Source organism: Ammodytes marinus, assembly GCF_949987685.1.
Source record: "Ammodytes marinus genome assembly, chromosome: 21".
Lineage (NCBI taxonomy): Eukaryota > Metazoa > Chordata > Actinopteri > Uranoscopiformes > Ammodytidae > Ammodytes > Ammodytes marinus.
The window spans coordinates 24,134,034-24,141,533 of NC_137225.1; the positions used below are offsets into that span (position 1 = coordinate 24,134,034).

Sequence of the window (7,500 nt, forward strand, 5' to 3'; positions counted from 1 at the left end):
TGCTGATCCCTGCAAATTAGATCCAGTTGATTTTTTTCTTCATTTCACCTCATGACTCACAAACATAATTTGAGTTTGTGTCGACAAAACACAGATCTAAAAGTGGAGTCAGGCTGGAGAAAGCTTGTTGTCAAAATCAGTTAAAGGTGAAGTAAGCGGTTTATTTATGTTAATAATGTAAGTGTTAAATCGCTCTTTATTCATACAGTGATCACTTACATAATGTGCGCGTTTCATAAAGCCGATCTCTCAGTCAGCTGCTCTGCATGTAATCGGCAAATAAACTTATTTGAGGATCCCGAAATTTTTATCCAATCACAAGAGAGAACGCTACAAACCGACACCCGTCTCACTCATGGTCTCACTGCCGGTGCACACCAGAGCAACAGATGGGTGAATGTTTATGCGCCTACAATGGCGGAGCAGGTAAAAATCCTTCCCAATGTCTGTTTTGATGGTTTTTAATCATGTTTTATCACACTTATGGATCTGAGATGATGCTAGATAACTCGCTGCTTGAAGACCGCAGTGCATTAATGTGGAGACGTGGGGACGAGCGAGGGGACTGCTAACTGCAGTAACTGACAGGAAGTTAGCTAAAAGAACCATTCCGCTTACAGCACCTTTAATTTCTCCACAAGAAGATCCGCTACCTGTTTTTTTCAGCGCATGCCCAGTATGCACAGGTAGCAGATCTTGAGATATTCACTGATTTTGACACAAGCGTTCTCCAGAATCACTGACTACACCTTTAAGTGTGTTGTAGTGTGTTTTTTTTTGCATGTATGAAATGTAGGGCAATAGGTTGTTGGACCAGGTTAGCTTAGCACACACAGTGACCGCTGTAATCGCATTGACCGGTCTCTCTCTCTCTCTTCCTCCCTCTCTCCCTCCCTCCCTCTCTCCACCACTCCTTCCCTGCCTCCTCAGCAAATCACACACACACACACACACACACACACACACACACACACACACACACACACACACACACACACACACACACACACACACACACACACACACACACACACACACACACACACACACACACACACACACACACACACACACACACACACGACTATGAGTTTGACACACTCTGGTTCCTTTAGATGTTGTAACACCCACTGCACTACGATTGCATGTAAAGAGGTTTTTTTAGTGTAGAAACCAACAGTTGAATGAAGGTGAGGTTTGAATGTACAATTTGTCTAGAAGCATTATTGTTAAATGAGCCAGTCGTCGATGGGAACATGGGATGGATTGTATGTTGCGATGGTGCAGGTGTTTGTTTGTTTGTGTTCTGAAAAAAAAAATATATATATATATTGCGGGGAAAAAAGATAACCCAGTCATCACCTGGAAGTCCTATAAAGGCTCATTTCCATCTACTGGTTTGGTTCATCTTTGCACGCTTTTATTTGCATTTCCACTGTCAAAAGTAAGGCAAGGCAAGTTTATTTCTATAGCACAATTCAGACACAAGGCCACTCCTCAAAGTGCTTTACAGGGGCAAGATTAGAATACATAAAACATACTATAAAACATTTAAAAGCGAATAAAAGAAGCAAATAAAATAAAAATTGCAGGTTAAAATGGAAACAAAAAAGTCTTCAGACTCGATTTAAAAGAACTGAGAGTTGCAGCAGACCTCAAGTTCTCTGGGAGTTTGTTCCAGAGTTTTGGTGCATAATAACTAAAAGCTGCTTCTCCTTGTTTAGTCCTAACTCTGGGGACTGTAAGTAGACCTGTCCCAGTAGGAAAAGGGTACCAAAATAAGTACTTATCTTTGGCCCCCCTTTCATTGGAGGTACCAAGCTGTCCTAAAGGGGTGGAGCTACACACTGCTGTCCGTTGACTCAGACTGGTCGACAGAATCATCAAAATGGTGGGGCAGCTTTTTGCATTGCTTCTGCTGTCTAAATCAGGGTTTTTCCTGCATAGAGAAATTTTCGCCGCCCCCCCAAAGTGGTGGTATGCCTCCCCCAAAGAAAAATCACCACCAGCGCCAAAATGATAAAAATTCAGAATATATTACGCTATTTAAAACCTCTCCAAAGGGCTGGGCGATTGATTCCATTTCAATTTATATATTACTGCTTCCCTCGGTCAAATGAAAACAAAATTATCGTAATAAAACGATCATTGAAACTCCCCTTTCTCAAGCCCACGCCGCTCTTAACATTCACAAACTTTTCGCTTTTACTGTTGCAGTCGCGACCCCAAACAAGTTGTCCCGTGTTCTTCTCACCCCCCAAAGGCCCATTCTGAGCCAGGAAAACCCCTGTAAATGACACCATCATATACTTAAAGACCTAATTCACCTGTGGAAATATGAAGGTGTATTGAACTCTGAGATCCTATGTAGTATATAATAATAAAAAAATCGAGAAATCGGTTCATCCTAGCCTGAGAAAAGGCAGAAAGAGTGTTTTATGGACTCACTGTCTAACCCTACATTTTACCATGCGTGACATCACACATGGTAAAATGTAGGGGTAGGAATAACAGGACAGCTGGGCCAAGGGAAGACTGAGGGAAGAAAAACCTCATTCATTATATTATAAAAGTGATTTCATAATGATAGAACGCCGGTTACGTCTGGGTGAAGTATTCCTTTAAATGCTGCTTTCATCGGGAGCAAAGTGAATGCTTGCCCGGTTTGAGCATAATATCAACAAGCACATCCTTTCTAATAGTGACAGAGTGTTGACAGTTTGCTGATAGTAGTAGTTTTGCTGATGAAAGTCATTCTCTGTGCCAGACACTAATGCAAAAAGATTTCAGCCATGAGCGCCAATATGATGTTAAGCAGAGAAAGATTAATTTGACTAAACTTTGCATCTACACGAGGTAAAGCCTTCAGTGATGGCACATGGATTTTATACCTTCTGCTGTACGTCTAGGTTTTTTCTTTCTTAGCAGTAGAATCAACAACTGAAACATTTCTTGGGCTCTTCTTGGGGATTTTTCTGAGCTCCTGCACCAGTGTCAGGGGGAAGGGGGGGGGGGGGACACCAGTTTGTAAACGCTGCCATACTGAGAAATACAGAGAGAGTTTTGTGGAGCTGATAAAAGGCTTAATCAACTTGTTTGGCGATTGCTTGAAAGTAAATTACATTCATTAATATGAAAAAGTTACGCATTGTAGCTTTAAATATGACATAAGAAAACACTGTCTCCCAGTGCAATCTGTATTTGATTTTTTATATTTTATTGTGAAAAGCTTCTCTCAAATTCCAAAGGATATGATGGATGGTCGGAGCCAGCCACTGTTATGTAACTATAGACAAGTCTGGAGATTTTTCACCACAATAAAATATATTATATATTCTTCACTAGAAGGTCTACAACTCTGAATACCAACATACATACATCTCTATGGTCCACACACACACACAGATACTCCCACACACACACACACACACACACTGACTGAGGGGATAAGACGTGTCTACACATGTACAATAAAGCCTCATCATTACTGAAATATTACACAGGAGGAAAAATGGCGAGCCTTTTATGGACAAAAAATGCTTTTTTTTTAAACTTCAAGACTGCTCAATCAACCCTGAGTATAGTTTGTTTTGCACTTAAAAATTATAGACTGAGAAAAACTCATTTATTTTTGTCATTTATACGGTTTTAAGTAAAATTTTCACTAGTGTTAAGGAGTAAAACTAGATCACACACGGCTTCAATTAAAAGTCAGAATGTCACATTAAAAAAATTAACCTGCATTGATTCAAATGTTCTAACTGATTTTCAAAATAAAATAATATTTTGTTAGTAATTATATAATGTATTTCCTCATCTACTTTTCTCAAACAAAATGTGTGAAAATGTATTCAACTTATTCTTGTTTTTATTAACTAGGGGAACTGGCTCCCATTAAGAAACAAGTATTCTTCCTAGGATTATATTTTATATTTTGTCTTTATTTGAATGATCTGGGCAATTGTGATGGAATAAATTACTGTTGGTTACAAACTAGCATTTTTTTCTCGACGGTTAAATTTTTTTTAAACTTTTTAATACGTTCTGATGCTACTTCAAATTAAAGTTAACACCAACCTCACGCCATACTGGCAAAAGTAGGAAGGATAAAATGGGAAATACAGACGTATATTTGTAAAGTATTCGTACTAAATAACATGTTTAATAAACTCACATTGAAAAACTGTAACAATAGCTTTGTGAAGTGTGTGTATAATCTCAATAACAAAATCCAAACGTGCTTATTCGTTACATCACGACCCTTCTGAGTATTTAGAAAGGCAATCAAAACATGTAAGACCTTAGGAAAGGAAATTGAATACTTTGAGGGCGAAATTCAATACTTTTAAGGCCTTATTTTTGACAATATAAAAGCCAATGCTATTTTTTTAATGCTTTCGAGACCCCGATTAAGGTAGCTTGTCAATGATATTTTGATTAGCTGTAGCATCGTTAGCTACATAAAAACATCCGTAAACATCCCAAACAAGACGATAAACCTACAAACGAACCACTTCTTGTAAAATATGTGTATTGGGAAACGAGAATGGTGCCAGATTGTGCTACGCCAACGCTGCTAGCCACGTTAGCCACGTTAGCTTCCCAGCCTTGAGCGCTTGGGATCAAAATACAGCCTCCATTTGAACGGTGTTTTATAATCATTTAAAAACACACGTAATATTAGGGCTATATTAAAACACACACACTGTCTCGGGTGAGCTAGCTGCACTGGTTAGGACAGGACACACTAAATGCCAGTGTTGTTGGTGTAAAATGGCAGCCCTTAGCTTCAATAATGAGTCAGGAAAACACTTCGCTAGCCGTTTTAGCATTAGCCACAAAATTAGCTATCGGTAAAAATTGATTATTAGAGTCAAAATAACGCCAAGGGGCCTGTAATCACATAAGCAGGGGGGTTTCTTACCATGCTAAGGCCGTCGCGGTCACCGTATAATCGCCGTAAATGGTCGTTTTCGGGGTCTTCTGGTCCTTATTTTGTTTGTGTGTGTTGGTTGCTGTCGGTCTGTTGCTAACTGCGACCGTTCGCACAAAGATCCGCTGAGCAGCCTCACAGTCACGACGCATTCACGGGCCGTGGGAAAAATGGACGGACGATACGACAAAAAAGTTAAAAAGTGCACACATAGGCCTAATTCAAAATCTAATCCACCAAAAACTCGATTCTTATACGTCAAAATCCTCGCTCTTTAGTGCTATTTTGACTGTTTTTATTTTATTAGTGTAGAACTTCACTAAAATGTCGAAATAAAAACGCCTAATAATTATCTATTTTGATTTTAACAACTTGTCTTAAATGCAACTTCAATATTTTCTTATCTATCACCCAAATAACTTTAATCTTATATGTCAAAATCCTCGCCCTTTAGTGCTATTTTTAAATTATTTGTATTAGTTTAGCCCTTCACTACAATGTCGAACTAAATAATCATTCTTAATTTTTTTTACAATGTGTCTTAAATGCACCCTAAATATTTTCTTATGTCTTAATTGTGAATGTATTTTTGTTATGCTACCTGTAAAGCACTTAGGAATTGCCTATTTCTTAATTGTGATATATAAATAAACTTGCCTTGCCTTGCCTACAATGTTCCAAACAACATTGTCTTTATTTGAAAATGTTTCATCAATCCACCATTGTTTGTGGATTGATGAAAGTGTAGCCCTATAAGCGCACACATAGGCCAATCCACCCAAATTACTTCATTCTAATATGTCAAAATCTTCGCAATTTAGTGCTATTTTGACTGTTTTTTCATTATTAGTATTAAAGCCCTTCACTACAATGTCGAACTAAATTGTCATTAGCAATTCTAGGCCTAACACAAAAGCTAATCAAGTGATAAACAGGGTTAGTGAGTGGAAGTGCTAAGATTTGTCCACGTGGGAATTCTACAGTGTTGCTACGGTTATAATAATGTTCTAGAGCTCTTCACTTTACAGGCTAGGGCTTGTACAAGGAACCACTTAAAAAAAATATATATATAATAATAATAATAATAATAATAATAATAATAATAATAATAATAATAATAATAATAATAATAATAATAATAATAATAATAAAAGATACATGCAAAAAAATAAACAAGAAAACATTTTTTTATTTTATTTTTTTTAAATAATCCTATGTTCCCAACAGTGCATGACGTAAGTATATATCCACAATTATTGCATGCTGATTAATTTCTAAATTAAAACAGATAAACTTTTGCAACAGGAGCCGCATTGAGTTAAAAAAAAACTGAATACATACCTGCTGCACATGTTTCCATTCATAATAAAATTGACTCACCACTGAAGTAACTTTACTGGCATGAACCGTATGAACTCTACGAGGATTCCTTGAACGCAACATCAGCGTCACCGAATTGCGTGTCGATTGAACTACAGTGATGGCGTCGCAAAAACAAATACAGCTGCTTATAAAAACTACAGATATTGCAATATCTCTCACGCATGCGCATTCGGCTGTTCCAGTCACCTAATGTGACATTTTAATCATGCATGCTCGACAAACGCTCGACAGGATGCAATTGGAATGTTGACATTTAGCTCTAGTGTGTGTGTGTGTGTGTGTGTGTGTGTGTGTGTGTGTGTGTGTGTGTGTGTGTGTGTGTGTGTGTGTGTGTGTGTGTGTGTGTGTGTGTGTGTGTGTGTGTGTGTGTGTGTGTGTGTGTGTGGTGTGTGATGCAGAGCCTTACAATTTGACATTAAAAATCATAAAAAAAAAATTCAAACAAATATAATTTCAAGCAACTGTCCATAATTTGAAGATATTTAGCTAAAAATACAGCTTAATAACACCCTGCGTTACAATTCACATAGCTACTCTTTATTTTTTTACTACACTACATACTAAAGTACAGAAGAGTTTTAGTCTTTTTACTACACTACATACTAAAGTACAGAAGAGTTTTAGTCTTTTTACTACACTTCATACTAAGGTACAGAAGCGTTTTAGTATTTTTACTACACTACATACTAAAGTACAGAAGAGTTTTAGGGCCACAGGAGAGAAAAAAAATCAGATAAGGAAGATTTTTTTTTCATTATGTCGAGAAATGTCAAGAATAAAGACGAATACTCCAAAATGCTATTGGAGTTAGTGGGGCATTTATGTATTTTCAGCATACTACAAATGACGTGCATGTATTGGGACATCCTAAATCTTTTTCTGGCGTACTAAATAGTAGGGAAGTATGGGGATTGGAACGCAGGGACAGTTCATTTCTCAAGGGAACCACATAGGCTAGTATTCAGTCGTGATTTACACCATATGCTGTGTGGTCATTTTCAGCATCCCACCCTTTTCACTTTCACTGCCATTGAAATAGGCACAAAACGCCCTCCAGTGGTGGATACGAGAATTACATGCAATTAGTTTTTTTCACTCCCTAAAAATAACGAGTAACCTTAACCCATTTAATTATGTTTACGTCTGTTTTCAATAAATCTGTGAATATATTTTTTTATGCAGAC

The 7,500-nt window shown here is 37.5% G+C and overlaps 1 protein-coding gene across 1 annotated transcript in view; it reads right to left on the reverse strand.

Moving 5' to 3' along the window:
• LOC307267926 (cullin-1) overlaps positions 1-5,061 on the reverse strand; it is a 34,890-nt gene extending 29,829 nt beyond the window's left edge. The window contains exon 1 of the mRNA XM_080050406.1: positions 4,925-5,061. The gene's annotated coding sequence lies outside the window, so the exon portion shown is untranslated. The remainder of the gene's footprint in view (positions 1-4,924) is intronic.
• Between the last annotated feature and the right edge of the window lie 2,439 nt (positions 5,062-7,500).